Source organism: Aulonocara stuartgranti (genome assembly GCF_965226115.1).
Source record: "Aulonocara stuartgranti genome assembly, chromosome: 11".
Lineage (NCBI taxonomy): Eukaryota > Metazoa > Chordata > Actinopteri > Cichliformes > Cichlidae > Aulonocara > Aulonocara stuartgranti.
This window is the reverse complement of record NC_138947.1, coordinates 24209666-24229133: the sequence shown is the minus strand read 5'-3', so window position 1 is coordinate 24229133 and position 19468 is coordinate 24209666.

Genomic DNA, 19468 nt, shown 5'->3' with positions numbered 1-19468 from the left:
TAAGATAATTCCTTAAGCTCCATTAACAACTCTTAGCCGCAGGAAATGGGCTCCCCCTGAAAACATCTCCAAATCTAAAAAGCTTTATCGACCTGGCAAACCTCAGCTGATGGCTTCTCTTTTTTTTCCCCAACTCCCCCCTCCCCCTCTCTCCTTTCCCTTTTTTTCAACTTAAGGGACAGAAACGTCCAACTGAGGTAATAGACTTTGACACAACACATTAAATGGGAAATGAGAAAAGAGGGAAGAAAGGGCACTCTTAAACGCCTTTTAAACGTTTCCAATTAGAGGTTTAAAACTTGAATAAGATGTAGGCCTTTGGCATATGCCTGGCTGATGGGACATTTTACTGAATGCCTTCTCCACTTGGTAAAAGCAGCACTTAACTGGGCACAGTATGTAGTCGTCCTGTGAGGCGGGCGAGTCAAGGGATAAGCTTTATCTCACTTTATGAGAAAAAAAAATGCCCACGAGTCTTAAACAACTGGATAGTTGTAAGATATTGCCCCCCCTCCCCAAAGCTACGAATGAAAAACAGAACAAAATAAAAGTTGTGGAAGCATCTGTTGTTTATTTTATTTTCATTTTTTACTCATCTTTGTATGATCTTCCTTCCTGCATAGCTCAAAGGGGCTTCTTGCTCTGTCCACAGTGCTAGAAGGCCCACAAAAGCTGACAGAAACTCGGAACAATCAGCAGTTGTGGAGTTTCCCCAGAGAGAAAACCAGCCTGGGTCAGGTTAATACCACTGTGACCCTGAGCCATAAATATATTTACACATCATTACACATCAACATACACATTTAAACACACTCTCTCTCTTTCACTGTCGCTCTTTCTCTCTCTGTATCTCATACACACAAGCACACACACGTACATATACACACACAGTCAGTCTCAAAACCTCTGCCACACATGCCTGCATCAGGCTTAATTGAATATTTAATCTATTCATTGACTAACATTAATATGGTGAGAATAGCTTTAATGTGATCAAAGCTTAAATGAAAATGTGAAGCATGACCACACACAAAGGGTAGCGTGGAGAAATGGCACACGTGCATACACACACACACACACACACACATACACACACACATACAAATATGAGCAGTATGGGACTTTGCCTTAGCAGTCCTTTTAAGAATCAATGCAATGGCCTTTAATTCCAATTATAATGAAGAATATTAAAGCGGTACTCTCAAAGCCACGATAAACAAAACAGCCTGTCGGTGTGTAATCATATGATTCCAAAAAACACATTTTTTATTAGGATTAAATTACATCTAAATGTCAGTTGGTGTGAACGCTTGGCATGGTTGATCTTAGCAAATTAATATATTGATAGAGAACAGAGCTATGCACTGAAGAAGTTTGTTGAGTCAGAGTAGTGCAGAAATTAGTTTGGAGCCAGAAGCTCCATGTTTGGTGGTGAATGACAGGACTAAATCCAAGAGTTGTTTGTCTTGTCATCTCTCACTTGCCACAAGGGTGAGGTGCAGAATACCCCCACCCCCCCACCCCCCAACACACACACGCTCCACTGTTTTAGGAGCTGAAGTGCCACCTACTATTCTTTCTTCACTGCTTGGAGATATGGTCTGTGTGTGATTGTTTGTGTATTTGTGGCAAGACCCCTACTGCCAAAACGACATGTCCAGGATGTGCCTTTAGGCCCCAGTGACTGCCCTTTATCAGCCCCTTGCTGCCATCACCTCCCTGCAGTCTTTCCACAGGTCAAGAGGTTCCAGCCTGAGGTGCATTGCTTTTCATCATCATCTCTGCTGTCTGTCTGTGACGACACGGGTGAACTGTCTTTCCCAAATTCATATTCACTACTTTTATGAATGAAAAAATACTAATCATGGTATATAATACTCTCTACTCTTCAATGTATTTTAGAATCACTATACAGTATATCTACATATAGAGATATATATTTATTTATAAGTATATAAATTGTACAGAGCTGATTTGGAGGTTTACCTGGTTGCATTACCATTCTTAGCAATGGTTGCAGCCGCCCACAGAAAAGTCCAGGGGTGTAATCTCACACTCGTTAAGGTCAGAGGAAAGGTTAAGAGGATCTAATCGTGGGTCACTGCAACACACTTTGACTCTGTCAGACAAGTGAGACTCAGTTAGGCTCACCACTAGATAACAGATATTTTACATGCAAGCACCTGAGTTCTTGAGGATGAATCACAATTTTTATTTATAACCCGGCATAAGCCTAACAGATCTCAGTTTCATGAGATGTCCAATATCTCTATAGTGGAAATCTTGTTCATAAAAGTCAAGCTACTAAGGCAGCTTTCTTAGTTTAATCGAGAAAGAGTCACCAGTCACCATGAACATGCATGTATATTTTATATTTTTACTAAGCACAAGTTAAAAAGTAATCAAACTTATATACACATAGGTTGGTTTTTTGTGTCACTGCATTGAAATAAGTCTTGCTCAAAGCCCCCAAGAATAGAAGTTACATTTTTACAAAATGTTCATGCAGCACTGTATTCTCTAAACTTCAAGCATTTTCTGTGCTTCATATTCACAACCACTTTGATATCACTTATAACCCGACATGCATGTCTCGAAACTGTGGGAGGAAGCTGAAGTGCATAGAGAACATAAAAACTTCACACATCGCTCCCCCAGCTGAGAACCAGGAATCCTGTTGCTGTGACAATGTTGTGGTGAGCAGTAAGTAGAGCTCTAATATTTAATCGACTTAAATGTAAATATCCTGCAACATCTCAATCATTTCTCATGTATAATGGAAGTAGCAGCTTCTGTGAAATTTACCACTCTGGTAAGGTGTAGGTGTAGTTGCACACAAAAACAAAAGAAAATGAGTTGGACATTGTTATTTTTTTCATCTACAGTACCACTAAAGCCATGTAGAAGTAATTGCTAAAGGTCAAAAGAGGCTGTGTTTTACCAAGACATTTGTGTTTATCATTCAGGACAGATCAATACAATATTGTTGTTTTAAAGAACAAAAGCCAGGGGAGACTTAACACTGACCTTTGGTTCCATTTTCCATCGTGTTCAGGAGGTCATACAAAACATATAAATGAGGCCCTCAGGTTTCTCTGGAAAGAAAAGTGTCTTTTTTTGTTGTTTTCTTTCTTTGTTTTTTAAGTAACGGGCCAGTGTTAGCTGTGGAAAGTGTGGGATATTTTTATATCTCATTATTTCTCCGCTCTGCTGGGCCGTTGTTGTTGTTACAGACTGACCAACATCTACTGCTTATTATCATCACCATGTTTACTATGCAGTTTGAGGTAACACACAGTAGTTAACTAAATACATTTAGCAAGTCACAATGATGTTCACTCTGAATATATGTTGTTAATTTTCTCTTTTTCATCTCAAACAATACAATCTTTCAGTATAATTTCACTAGTAATGTATAATGCATTATTATATCTACACCTGCAGGAGTCCAAAGCCATCTTAGTGTTTACACATTGTTTAAACAAATGGTGTGTAGACTGCAGCTGAAAATAAGTTAACCCAATGCATATCTGCTACAGTATTACTGGTGAACACACATATCTTAACTTGAATGTCTGGCTACAGTATGGGAATGTGCACACCTGACACCTGTATTTAAGTGCTACTATAAGTGCCCCATAAGTCAGACTGGCATGTTGGGAAATATACATTGTTATTACATATTATCCATTATAGCATGGAGTTCATCAGCTGTCAGAGACCTCTGGATACTGCTTGCCTTATCAGCAATTCCAACTACAAACTTTCATTTGCCCAACCTTACCAATAATTTTTGTGCCTTAATCATGAGCTTTTCCCAAACAGAAGTAACTTAAGACCAGACTGTGAAGTACTGTTTTGCTGGTCTGTCTCTGTTTGAACATTTCAGAATTGTTTTCTCTTACGCTAACATTTGAAGAGTTTTCTGCAAGACCTACTGCACCCGGTATGTAATGTATACAGCTGTCTGCATGTATTGCAAAAAGAGAGTGTTGTCTGACACTCAGCAGAAGCTGTTGTTCTCAAGAAGAAGAAAGTTAAATGTTCTACAGAAGTTCAAGAAGAATCTTTCAAGGTCTGCCTCTACCTCAAGGCTAAGGTACAGGCAGGAAAGCATAAACAATTAATCGGCCCATTTACAGAGTAAGATTTCTTCAAATTCTCACTCCATTTCCATCACAAATCTCCAAACAATCCTTTAGTAGCTCCAGCTTTTTCTGTGTGTGAGCAATAAGTGTGTACATTAAGCAACAGCGTTTCACATGCAAACCACACGCATCTTATCATTGTAGATATCTGAGGGAGCCATTTCTGACGTACATGTTGAAGACAGCATAGGTCTGAGCTGTATGAACACCAATACAAAGTGTAACTTTGTGGCTATGAATGAAAACCAGTTGTTACTCTTGCACTTGCTGCTTTGAAAAAGCATTTAAATGTTTAACATTCAAATCCAATGTTTCTTTTTGCTTTTGACTGGAAACTAGGCTTGTATGAAGTACTGTGTGTGCTAAATCTCACAATGTGTTTCCAGCACTTAGAGTAAGGCAGGTGGATTCCAAAATAGCTCCTCTAACAAGTCCCACAGAGAGAGGAAAAGAGACACCTTTGCGGGCCCATTGCTCCTGGGCTACAACATGTAGTGTGACGACTCAGTAACTCCAACAGGTCGACTTTAGACTATTTGGAGAGTTTTGAGAGACAGCCCGGCCAACTGTGAGGATGTGCTCTGACGCGCTACGTGATTCTTTATCTGCCATGCGTCTCAATCAAGTGTAATGTCTGCTTCCTGGCTTCTCCATCTTTACCCTTTGCTCCTTCTTTCCTCTAAGCATTTCTTTTTTTTATGATCTTTCCTCAAGTGCAAGAAGGGTAGATTCATTTTCTATCCAAATTGTGATGAGTCAGCCAAGCGATGTGTTTTCCACCTTCCTCTGAAATAACTGTTTGACTCAACTTACAAGATGTACTTTCTCCTGACAACCCAGAGGGAGAAGAGAGAGACAGTGTCTTTGTTCACAAGCTTGTAACTGCAGTGGACTGGTTGTGACTGTGTCCATAGGCTGCCCAGCTAACTGGGACTTCACAATGGACAAGAGTCCTAGTTTTCCTTTCAGTGGAATATTTTGCAAGTATTCCCAATTTCTGTTTTTGTACCCTGTTCTATAAATTTGACACTACTGACATCAAAATTTCCTCCGTACCAAAATGCATGGATAACCTTTGAAGATTAATATACATAAATATTTTTAAAGGAATACAGATGACATAAAATCTGTAAATAACATTTGTGACAGAAAGTAAGTGGAAGACTGGTTCAGTAAGAATTTTGTGTCTGTTATAGGACACAGAAGTACTGGGAATCTTTGGATCTTTGTGACTGTTTTAATGTGTACAACACATGGAGTGTACCTGATTGTACACATCAGCTGTAAACTTTTTGAACAACCAATCCAAACATTAGTTATTTAAATAGAGCAAAATTAGATAGAGCAATTAGCGCAAAACTAGAGATGGATCAGATTATCTAGGAGTGTTTTCTAAATCCCAAAATTGAATTTATTTGTTGAGCCACAGCTCCCATAAAGGTAGCAGCAAAGCAGCAGTTCTCTCAACTCCAACTCCCAAGCAGTGATGAGTACACTTCTTACAATATGGGCTATTGACTAATAAGAAGTATACTTATCAGTGAATGCTGGTATTTGTTTCCACAAAGTAGGCCTTTATCATCTCAAACTCGTCTCGAGTCAGAGAACTTTTTCTGGCCTCTAAGTGAGCAGTTTTAAAGAAACACACTGAACTGAGGAGGTTTTCAGATGGCAGAAGCTAAAGTCAGTTTTTCCTTGGGTCTGGTCAAGGGTGTTGAGGTCCGTCCCTGCATAAGCAGTGTGTTGGACTGGTACAGCGGCTGCGGCTGACTGATCTGTCTGCTCATTAAGGCACTGGCGAGCCCATTTGGCCTGGTCCTGTAATGGGAGCCTGTACTGTGTCAGAAACACTTATTTGCTCCACAGCCATCACAGAACATTAACATTCACGACAGCCCATCACATGAGGGCGGGTGAAGGGGGTCAGAAGGGTGTCTGAGAGGGTCTGCTCACTGCCCCAGCCCACTCACTCCCACACACACACACACATACGCACAAACGCACACACACATAAACGCATCAGGGTACACACATGCAAACAGACGGCTATACAAAGTAGCTGTACCTTTCAGACCTGCACAAACATGCAAACATGATGCACATTGCACATTACACTCACCTTAATACACCTGAAGTCATGCAATTGCAGCCTATGCTGGCTATTATGTATTAACATATGCATGCATATGCACACACATGCACTAGCACAATTTCATTCTCTTAACACATTTTTTCAAAGATCATACACACACACACTTCAAAAGCCTGCGTTCTCTTACACACTCAAGGAAACATGCAATCAGCCCTCTAAGTAAAGGTCACATTTGCAATGCAGGTGACTCAAGCAGAAGGCAGAAAGTAATTGGCTGACGGGACGGGGAGCGCTAATACCTTGTCTCTGAAAGATTATGTGATGGATGGGAAATGCTTGGCATTGGCGTAATTAGATGTGTTTGGAAGAATCTAGACCAGGCCAAGGTCTCCACGTATGATAAGTGAAAGTAAAGACGGAGGAAGGGGGACAGTCAAAGAGGAGGGTGGTGTGACTGAGTAACAAGGATCACACAAGGCTGCTGCTAAATTTAGGAGCTCTGGCAAAAAAGAGAAGCAGAAATAGATCAAGGAAGAAAGTAATTTAATTTTAAATATTGTTTTACTTCTAAGGTACATAGGACTAATGAACTTGAGTGAAACACATACCAGCACGGTCAGGCACGTGCTTCGGTCAGGTCATTAACATCATTTATAACACTTTATAACATTAGAAAATTAATGTTACTGTAACAATGCTCTCAACTGTAAATATTATTACATGTATGACCCCCACAACATAGAATTAAAACAGATACTGTACAATGGAGAACTCATATAGAGAAAATCAATTATACTGTACAAACTGAAGAAAAACAAATATACTGGAATGAGCAAGGAACGCAGAGGAAAGGACACATAAGACAGGAGGAGGGGGAGATGAGTGCAAAGCATTCTAATTGAAGTGGGCCAGCTGTGGTGGGGTGAAACCCTTTAAGACACATGCATTATTTACATAGTGTGTGTGTGTGTGTGTGTGTGTGTGTGTGTGTGTGTGTGTGTGTGTGTGTGTGTGTGTGTGAGAGAGAGAGAGACAGAGAGACACCCTGTCTGTAATGCACCTCCTTTGGAGAAGGAATATATTCTATCACAAAGCATTCAAGTGGAAACAAAGACTCATCCATTCTCCATATAGAACGGTCGAAATGGAAATATTGTCATTGACACTATACTTAACTAGGACTGGAAAGAAAGGAATTACAAGTACTCTGGTACTTTAGCTGTGCATTGCTAAGCTACCAATAGCAGACAGAGTGCAGTTAAGTTCACTTTAATTCATAATATTGTTAAAAGTAATTAGCGTACCTTACAGAATTTAGGTAAAGAGGCAAGGATTTTTTTGTAAATAAAGAAGAGATACTCAATCATATTTTATGTCTGACATGGGCAGGAGAAATTTACTTTACTTACTTTTAACCAGTAACATGCAACTTAATTAGTGGACATCAACAGTGTTTTTGTACTGCGTGCATACTAATGCACACTTGCAGTCAAACAGAAATCAAGTCTTAGGAACAAGGGTCAAAACAGTTGATAGCATTTAAGATGAAAGTATAGAGAAAACTGTGCAGATATTTTATATTTACAGTGTTTCAGATTAAAGGGAGAGATGTATGGAGATATGAGATCAAAAAAATATATATATAAATGTCCATCTTGAAGCCTGTCACCTAAGACCTGTTCCCCTTTCTCTTATGCTAGATTTGATGTTGTATGTAGCCCTCTAGTGTTTATAACTAAACTATGTTGAAATAGAAATAAAAACATAACATATTGACAAAGTGCTGCAGAATTTATGATCTTGTAAGATCCTCCGAAATGCCAAATTGCTGTTCAAAAGGTTAACAAGAAAAGATGGGAAATAATTAGAAAATATACATATACAGTTTAAATTCCAAAATTCATGGTTTAATCGTTACTGTTCCAATCCGACTATAATGACATAAACTCAGTAATCAATCATCGCCATTCCTCTCCTCTCCTCTCCCAGCAGGTTATTGCCGCTATGTGCAAATAAGATTAGCAGGTTGTATTTTCTCAGGTCTCTGCATTAAAACAGTAAGCCTGGCTGTGTATATAATTAGAGAGAGATTATGGCAACGCCACTGCCAACAACCATGGCCAACTGACATTTTGTGTGTGCATGTTAGTGGGTCAGTGTGAGCTGGCCATGGTTCTTGTGCAGTGGCCTCCCTATAATCTCTGCATGTATCCGTATGTGTGTACAGGTCCACAGGTGATGTTTGAAGTGTAACAGAGCCAGGATACCAAGTAATGAAAATATGGAGTCTCTGAAAAAAATGAATACAATTAGCCAATATAGTTTTGTTTGTCATAATTTAACACCTAATAAGAATACAATTACTGATGTAAACACACGCGTGAAAGAAAAATGGCAGATTTCCATGATTAGGAGTGCATTAATTTGCTTGCCAGTGGTAGCCCTTTGTTACTCCAGACTTTAAACTCAGTCATAGTGTAAACACGCAGCCCTGTGAACTTGGCAGATGTCTGTAGCTAGTATCTATCCTCCTGATGGCCCGAGTGTTTGACTGTGACTACATCGATATCCTGTTTATTCAGTCTGCATAGGAATAATCACTTCAGTAAATGTCTGATATTCTGCAGGATTTGTAGGTTTGTAGGTCGGAAGAGTTTTCCAACACTTTGTTGGTGTGTAATTCTATATAATTTTAACACGCTCACTTTCAAAAACACTACAAGAAGTTTGCGCATGCATACAAAGAATGTGCAAAGGATGCAATGGATGTAAAGGGTTCTTCTCCAATCTGTTTGTTTTACTAATGAACTAAACAAAAAGGCTTCTAATCTGATGATGCAAATCTCTTACTGCAGGATAACGATTTTTAAAATCACCTTTAGCTGACATTCCTATAATAGCAATGCCTCCTACTTTTTATTTTAAAAACAGAGTTCAAGTTTAAATAATTTCCTGTTCGACATCACTTCTTTTTCAGCACTAACTGCAGAAATTCAGATACAATGACTTTTGCTTCACATTATTTTTCCATCTGCTTCCCATCACTCCACGTCGCCTGAAAGTTACTAAATAATAGAAGAATTATGTGTATTTTATTCAGCCATTTTTTACGCACAGTTTCACCCCAATTTTTGCTCAGAGCGCTTTTCTAACCAACTGACGAATCACAGTGGTGTGCTGCTGCCTGTCCTAATAGACGCCTCATAGCTCGCCACTCTCTCCTCTTGCAATTAGTTTTCATTGAATACTATTGATTTTTAACCCCTTTCAATTACATACACAAAAGTCAACCACCTAGATGTTTGTAGTCATTAGGAGCTCCTCTTTGTGTCCTCTCCAATACTAATTATGTCTGGCTACTGGTGGTTGTTATCTTCCCTGCTTGGAAGAAAGAAAGAAAAACTCCAAAAGGAAAAAAATAGAATCACTACATGCACCAGTGGAGATCTGGGGTCTTGTTGTGTGCGTCTGTGTATGTGTGTGCATGTGAGTGAGTGTCTGAGTGCATGGCTATCCTTCCACCATGAAGCCTATGGAGAATACACCTAATAAAATAAATATGACTTGGATGAAGAAAAAAGTAGTAAGTGTTTGTCCCTTGGCACATCGCTTTCAGAGAACGTAATGTATTGTATTTCTGTGTGGCTTGGCATTTCTCCTGCATTGTTAAAGGGATGTTCCCAGAAAAGTCTTTGTTGTATTTAATTCTAAATAAATCCTGACATTAAATGGCTATTTCCTCTAAACAGAATTTGAGGATTTATCTGTTTGAGGATAAAACAGGAAAGGAAGGGAAAGGAAAGGAAACTGCACTGAAGGAATTCTCTTAAAATACATTTTATTTATATGGAGCCAATTCATAAAGGAAGCAATCTCTGTTTACATTATAAGGTAAAGGTAAAAATATTTGGCTGTACAAGTTCCAGTTATGGGCTCTTGTGGAGCAACATATTACAACCCAGGCTGATTTGTATTAACTGAACTGAATTGTCAACGCTCTCGCTCGCTCAGTGAAAATGTTGCAGATCAGAGCAAAAGGTTGCACAGGGTCTGTGTTTGCACTAACCTCTGTCCTATATTTACTCATCCTCTAAACAGGAATGCCATGCATATGTACAGAACAGATTTGGCTGGCATCTCTGAGTTGAATCATTATGCCCTTTCCTCTGCATGGCAGCAATTCAATGATAGCACCACAACAGGAAGTAAGGGGCATATAACAATGCAGAGATGCTGATTGAGTTGAAATATGTGTGCAGGGAACCAACAGTGTTGAAATATTGTTGCTTGTAAAAGAAGGGTGACTAAAGCATTGAAAACTAACATTGCTATATCAGTTCATTGCTAGTGATTTGCCTTGATCATGGTTATGCTTGAAAAGACACCAACTTCAAATTTGATGGAAATTTTTACTGAAGAGCATTTCATTTGACAGCACATAAGATATCACGTATTCTTGGAAACAATATTACTGTAATGCCAGAACAGCACCCTAGCTTCTATGCTAGTTTTTTGTGTTTTTAGTATTAATAGCATTACTTAAACTAGCTCATGAAACATGCTGTGCTTCAATAGAAGAGAGAAATTCGTGACAAGTAAAAATTAGTCCAAAACAGACCATCTGCCAAGCTGCTGTTATAGACGACAAAGAGCTCAAAAACACAAAACAACACTCTGAAAAAGGCTGTCAGCTGGAACTGTAACTTGGATTGAAGAGTCTAAGGAATAAAGCAGACTTTCTGTATATGTCTGATTGACAATCAACTAAAGTGTGGGTTTTATAATATCAGTGCAATGCGCAGTCAGGGAGAATGTATCCCGTATTTTTGGTAGCTGCAATTTACAGATGGCTCAAAAGTGTGTTACATGCAGAAATGCAGTGATTCACTTGTAGTAGAAACAAGGGCTAAAGATTTAGAATTTCTTTGACTGTGAAAAAAACTTTCCCTGAAAGATTATTGTGAAATCTTGTCATGTGTTCAAACTGTTTTATTTTACTATGTTATCGTGATTTATCTGGAGCCAAAACTGTATTTAAGAGCTACACAAAAGTGAGTAGTTTCTTGGCACTTATGAGACAGATAATGTCTTTTCAAAAAGTTGGAACTTTATTCCTTAAACTGACTTAATTGACAGGCAAATCTATGTCACAGATCTTCTAGAACTACATTTATCAAAGAGACACAAATGAACTTTACTTTCGCTCTAAAGTTTTCAACCTTCTCAGTAAGAAATCATGGAATTTTAGAAATCATGAATTTTGAGTAAACACATGCTGAAAATATGATTTTTACATGTAGCACTTGTTGGAATTGCTCAACTTTACACTTTGGGTAAATAACTCATTGCGGCATAGTAAAGGATTACCGCTATTACAAGCTTTATTTGTGCCTTTTCCGTGCACACTGACATAAGCACGCCATCATTTGTCATCACCAAAGGTTAGCGTTCAGTTTTTCCTTTGACATCTCATTAGAATTGTTTATTTGACAGGTGCGCATATGTGTCCAAGTTACAGTTAGAATATATCATTTCGGAAAGGCTAAGAAAACCCTTTTCCTTTGGATCAAAGTCAGAGAAATCCTCTAATTGTGATGAGGTTCAGACTAGGTGTCTCAAGCTTACTTTTCCTCCTGCTCCCTTGATCTCTCTGTCGCAGACTCTGCCATCTATCACAAAGTGTTCCTTTGATAATTACATGCCAAAATGACTTAAAACTCCCCTGCTAGGTGTAAGGCATTGCAGCCTGAATGACATGCCAACTAACCCTAAGGATTTTTAACAAGGTAAGTCAGGAGTGTGCCATGCAGTCACTCACTCCTTTGCACAACTGCTCTGCAACTTCTAATTACAGACTTTTATAATCCTCCGACTCGTTATTTTGACTAAACAAGTTCACAATGAAAGCCACTGTGGCAGTCTGCCATCTCTTTTGCTTTCCTCCCTTTCTATGACACTGTTTCTGTGTGTGTCTGTGTGTGTTCTATGGGTCTGTGCATGAGCAAGGAAACGTGCAGACATAAAGTAAGGTAGAGACAGTCTGCCACTCAGTGAAACAGATAATTAATTGATGTACAGCAGACTGGAGATTTATTTATTTATATAAACAGATTCACTGGGCAGGGAGGATACTGCCTTTGTGTTTGTCAGGCGATGGAAATGAGACTTCAGGATAAAGGGGCAGAAAGGAAATAGAATGTTGATAGGCCGAATGCCAAGCCACAGAGTCTCTAGTGAGTTTCTCCATGAGACACTGTGTGTGTACACTTGTATGTGTGTGTGTGTGTGCGCTCATGTGGGCGCAAACCCCCAGAACAAGCCAGCAGAGCCTGAACATTTGGCACTAGCAGTTCATGTGTTAAATGTGGGCATGGTTGTCAGCGTGTATAGAGGTGTGTTGAACTTGCTTAGCATGTCCCATGGACACTTGCACACTTTGTATACTTTTAAACAGCATGTCTGAGTTATGGAGGCCTCGCACACAGACACACACACACACACACTTGTGTGTCCCATTGCTTCAGTCTAAGCAAAGCATACTGGGAAGTGGTTTTGTGTTTATGTCTTTCAAAGGTTGTGTTTGATCTCACTGGATCAGCTCTTTTTTTCTTTTTGTTCAGCTAAGCAGTAGCAAAAAAAAAAACAAAAAACTTACAGTAAAAAACATATTTGTGAGCATGTTATATTTGTCAGCTAGATAGGAAAATATTTTATAATACCATGGTCCCTTTTATTTGATATCATTAAAGCAGCTTATGCATTTTTTGTACACATGATCTGATAATAGTTAATTGCAAGGGCTTCAGCAGTCTTTACTGAGTGTAAGCTACTCGCCATTTGCTAAAGTAGCTGCTACTGTAATATTTTTATTAAATCTATTTGCTTTGCCTGCTGTTTTGCAGTTTTTGTAATTTGGACTTCTTGCATTTAGCTGCAAAAGAAAATTAATGTTAAAACTTATATTTTTCTTTTTGATTGGTATTCCTGGAAAACAGCAGTATTCCTAGTAGTAGGTTGAACCACACAAAGTCAGTATAAAGTGGTTGGGTTTAGTTTAAAGTTAGGCTTTGTGTACTAATGCCACCTTGCAATTCAGTCTCTTTCCAGAGTGAATTTGAAACCTAAAATACCTCAGATACCTCTAATGGGATGGGAAGAGGTTTACATTGACCCTGTCAAATCTAAGTAGTATATAAAGCAACAGTGACCTCTGTGGTTTGAAAATAGAATTACATAATTGGAAGTTGGACAATCTGAATTAAAACCTGGCATTAGGTGTCCAAGCTGGTCAAAGTGCCATAATTGTAGCGTAAACTTTTTAACATCTACTATTATTTTTTGGAATATCCAAACCATTTGACAAATGTATATGCAAACTGGTTTAATAGCACCCAGATTTTTATATTGAAGTCTGTGCCTTAAAGGATAAAAAGTAGGAGGAAGCTTAATTCTTGTGTTTCCCTGTTTGTGCATGTGCATGTGTGTGTCTCAAGGAAATCTGTGTCTTCGTGTCCATCTCCCATCCGACATTCAATCTATAGAATCTGCCTCTTTGTCTGTCAGTTTGACCATCTCTCTGTCAATCACCGTGCTTTATTTGTGCATGTTTCTGTGTGTGTATGAGGCACAGAGAGAGAAAGAAACTGCCTGTCAGACTGTCTATCTGTCACCAGTGATACTAGCAGTTTGCTGGAGGGGAAACATCTAGATATTTCTGCTTGACCGTACAGCTGCCCAGCCAGAGATGGCCTCTTTTCCGGCTTGGCCCCTGTGCGGACAGCTGTGTGTGTGTGTGTGTTTGTGTGAGTGTGTGTGTATAAGTTAGACAAAGCAAGACAATGTGTGTTGGGTTGGACAGTGATTTCAGAATCTGTTTCACCCTCAGGTGACTGTCAAGCTGTCAGAAAAGCAGGTTTGTTCCAGCTCAAGATGTACCTCAGCATGTTTATATTTGCAGTTATTTTCCCCTTTGAGTGCTAACATCTTGTTGACAACGCTGTACACAGAGAGGCTGAACAGGTAAATAAGTCACACAACTCTTCAGATCAGTTGGAGTGTTTCCAAAAAATGTAGGATTAACAAGACGAGAGGAAATATGTTTTATTGTTTGGGGGATTTTTCTGTGTGCCTGAAAGAATGTGTGCCCATTATTTGTGGTATTTTTTAAAAAATAGGCAAAGTTTTAATAAGTGAAACACCATTATAGGTGTTAAAATAAAACATTGTAGGCCCCATAGGGTAAAAGGAAGACAAAAATCAAGCACAAGTCATAGGGGTGGGATATTTTTTTACTTTTACCTTAAAAGGAATAAAAGACAAAAATGTTGTAAAGCTATATTAAAAGTCCTTTTTCTGCTTGTTATGTGCATACAATGAAAATTATTACAGTTATTTCAGAAGAAAAGTTCATGTTTAATCCACCGGAATATGTTCCGACTGAAGGATGAGACCAAACCGCACTGCAGATGTATAAGCATTATATCTGAACTATCCATGTGGTTTATCACTCTGCAGATAATAATGAGCCTCTTAGTTTATCGTTGTACACAAGACAATCTACTCTGTTGATTGTCTCCTCTCCCTGGGTGAGTGCGTCCTACAGATCATTTTACTGATCCCTCCAAGGACAAAGTGAGAAAAGGCCCCTTTCTCACAACACCTATTACCTACTGTGCAGTGATAACCATACAGCAAACAGCAAAGAATGAACACCAAATTTTCTGGCACGAGAAAAGCACGAGTTCAGTCGAATAACAATGCAAAAATGTCCATTTTTATGATCCAGGATTGTAATGAATGAGAGCATGTGAGATTAGCGTGGGGTTTTGTTCAAGCCTGTTATCAAAGAAGAACAACAATGGTGGCGAAAGATGGGACAGGCTTGCATGAAACACAAGTTTTTGTTTTTTGGGGATTTTTCAAAGCCTTCCCTGAGTTGTTGTTTTTTTTTTTTTTTGGGGGGGGGGGGGGGGGGGGGGTGAACAATCGCCCCGACGCAGGTCCTTTGTTTCTGGATGGGTATAAATTCAAGTGGCCGAATGTGTCTGTTGTTTGAGATTTCTGGCTCTCAGCACTCATCATTTCCCACAAGATAGGTGATCAAAGATAGAGACAACAGGATGCCAAAGACATATCACAGAGAATGTGAGGATTTACATCTGCACTCCTCAAAAAACAGAAGCATTTACAATGGAGCTCCAATGGGCCCCTTGTGGACTGAGCAGAAATACGTGAGTGTGTATGTGTGCGCGATGGATTTCCAGCTCCAAATCACTCTCCTGTTATTATTTGCTATGTGAGAAAAACCTATGGGAACATCAACAGAAAAGGCAATATCAACAATTTCACACAAAGGACCAAATAAAAGAATTACGTGCTCAAAAACCTCTGTGTTGGATGAAAACAAATGCGTATGCACAGCACCACATCAGTAAAGCTACACAAACTTGCACAAACAGACAGCAGGCACATGCACATCACATGCAATCACAGAGCATGGAAGGGATTACAATATTTTTCCCCCTCAGCCAGATTAGACAAGATCAAATTATTTCCCTTCTGTGATGCCAGTTTTCTGCTGTCTAATGCCGGCTTTTCAAACAACACAAGGTTTATTGTGGGCAGTGCATAATACAGCAGATTTCAAATTCCTGTCAAATGCGGTGTGACAGAATACACTAGCTCTTCCTCGTATTCAGCAGGAGGAGGCCCGCGCAGGCCACTTACACTGGCTGCAGCTAAGCTGTTTATGTCCCCCATTCAGCAGTTACACAGGGCGGCGAGTGTAAACACAGCAGTATCTTTTTAATTGTGCTGTTTCAAGCCTTGCTTCTCTGTTGAATTAGAGAGCAGACCACTCTGTTTCTCCCCGAGTCTAGCAGATTAGAGCCCTCGCTGTAAGGAAATGCCGGGGTGGCTCAGTTTGGGTTGTCACCGAATCAGCTTAAACTTCCCTCAGCGAGCATGGCGAAGAGCGATAACAACCATACGCTTGTTTGCGGTGCAGATGCGGCAGTAAGGGTGACTGGGTGAAGGCACTGTGCGCATATGTTTGTATGTCCTGCAGACTTTTCTGCTTGTTGTATATTTGCTAGAAAGCCAGAGATAAGGAGTGAGAAAAGGAAAGTGAGATACATAGGTAAGTGAGTATACCTGTGTATGCACAAGTGTGTGATACAAAGGGACTGAAAGACTATGAGAATGACAATGCCTATAGAAAACAGAGCAACATGTAGTATTATGGCAAGCCCTAGAAAACCGAATCTGATGGCCTCGAGGAAATTTCTCTTTATTATTTCGTGGTCAACTACAACTAGCCAGAACTAGCCAGGCACATGCAGTTACATGTAAAATTAGTGAGCATACAGGATACTACACTACATGTTCAATAACTTCCACATGCAGACAAATGTATGGAATATGGCACACTGCCAGACATAAACAGTAATTGAATGCATTTCACGTTTAAGTTCAAGTTTAAACACATGCAACTATTTGACCATTTTACTATTGGATTTAGAAACATTTCTAATGCAAAGATGCGTTAAGCAGGAAAAGAAATAACATCAATTACACCACCTTTATATTTGATTCCATTTATAATAGTCAAAAAGTTAGACAGGTTTCCGTCGGTCTCAAAATAAGAGAATGAGTTTCTGCTTCCTCTCCTCCCACTCTCTTGGCTCTTCTGATTCTTTCATTCATTCTCTGGAAATTTAAAGAGATGATTGGCAGATTCTCACTGCGAATATCCAGTTTTCCTTTGTTAGGTTAATTGGTGATTCAGGGTGGATAAAACACTGCACAGCACATAGAATATAGTGCTGTATGATGACGTAAAAATAAATAAATACAGTTGGCAAAATTTAATGTGTACGTCCATATGATAGTCTAACTCTTCCCAAACTGTCACAAACTTGTCTGGAGGCAACCACGTGAAACTCACGAATCCCCTCTTTCTAACAATATGTTTTGATTATTTCTCATGAACAACTGTGGAATTAAAGCACTCTGAAACCAGATGGTTTTTTTAGATACACCCTATCCTTAATTTTATATGTGTATAACTTGAGTCTACAACTACAGCCAAAACACAGCAAATGTCCCATAAACGATTTGTACATTTAATTGACAAAACCCTTGTTGTCAAAGCAAATTTGACAAGTGTTACCAGTGGTAATTATTCATTATGTTAATTTAGCACCCAATTCTTACCTAAAAACCTAACTGGATGTGTTTAAGGTGTTTAATGGAGCAATACTGTCAATACTGGCATCAGATAAAAGTCTCAAAGGCACTAACTCAACTGAAGGAGTGGAGACCCCACAAACAACTGATAGAGAATGCCTAGCTGAAAATGATCTGTCACAAAGAAAAGGCAATTTTGAGTGGAGGGTAAATGATTAGCACACTGCTTTGCAAGTTCACAAAGACAGCCTGGATATGTTACTTGACACAATTTTAACAAAATCTCAGAAGTTTTCTTAGACCCCAAATTTGTAAGTTCTCCTCATTACACATCTGCTCATCCAGCATCTGTTTCTCCCAACCATTAAAAACTTGGTTGCAATGCATTTTTCATTGCACCATGTGCTTTTGTAGAATGATCAGCTGGATTTAAATTGGTTAGGACGTGTAGGTTTTAAAAAATTTAAATGTTGTCTTTAACGATGGGGGCAGGGACATAACCCTGGCAGTTGAAATGAGGTCTATACACACTGAAGAAATTAACCTTTTCTCTATTTAAGACCTGTAAAGAAGTGAAACGTAAGTTGTTATCTGGCATTCAAGAAAGAAGAGGGGAAGAGAGAAGCTGAGGGGATCGAATAAAGGGCAGAAGAGCATTATGGAGCAAGTGCTTTTATGTTTTATTCACAATTTAGGTTTTAGGGGAGGTTTGTGTATATAACACTATGACACTGTGTGAGCCATTAACATTTTGATTACCATTTATGTTACTCTCACTTGGGATCCAAACTAGAGGGCCTGAATTTTAGTATTTATTTATTTATTGTCATTGTCAAGAACAATGAAATTGCGTTTGGGGCACACTATGGCTGGCATTACAAGGAGTTTGATCTTGACTGGTCTACAACACAGTCAAGATCAAACAGAGCAAATAGAGTTAGTAAAGTAGGTTGCCACCGTTTCTGTCTAGCTATTGGTAGAATTTTTACAGCTTTAATCTGGGGTTTTTGAGAAGCAAATAATTATGTTATCCTCTTCAACTGACCCTTTCTATGAACGTTCTAGAGAGGCGAGACTGATAACATTTGCTGCCCATCTCCAAATTTAACGTTATTGTTTTATAACACTGGTCTTCAAAACATAATTTTTGTGTGCTACTGAGAACATATGAGCTCTTTATCTACTGCTTTACTGATTTCAGATAATGGAATCCAGTTTAAGCTATATGTTTGAGTTATATATCACTGATGTCTTGACATTTTTGAAAATAAATATAATATATAAACACAATGTCTGAAATTGTAACTGTTTTCTACTAAAATGTTTATTCTGAAAACAAACCTAAGATGATGCCATAGATAGATTAAAGCACATTTCTGTCAATTTAGCTCAAAATAAAACAATTTTTTGAGGAATGTACTTTTACACTTGTGCTCCTCATCCATCTCTCTTTGTAAGAACCAACAAAATTAAGTTGGTTTTCTGTCACTTTTATATCGTGATGAAATATCTTTAAATGTTCATCGCTGACATCGCAAAGATTTGGTGGAAAAAAAGTCAAGATGAGAATGTAAAAAGTGCTTCCTCAGTGACATTACTGTAATTATTACCTGATAAAATGTTGCTTTTAGCATGTTATCCACACGTTCAGCATAATTCTCTGTTCTTTCATTGCTAATACAATTTTGGAGAACCCACAGTAATGGTTCCCATGCTGATGATTCAGCTGGCTTCAGTTTTCCTTTTGAACTCACCGTCAAGCATGTATTGATGGATTCAGGGACAAACATGAACACCTTTTTTCTTAAATGATAAAACACATTGCCATTTCTGTCACATGATCCAATACTTAAAACTTCATAACTAAAAAATGAGACATGCTAGATGAAAAGGTTTTTTAGATTTGGAGTCAGCAAGTGAAATTTATTAGTACAGATGAAAGAATAGAAGAATGCCAGTAGCAAAATGGTTGTTGAATTGAATCAAATTAACTATAGCTAGTCACTACCCTAACGATAGCTAAACAGACAGCTAACATAGC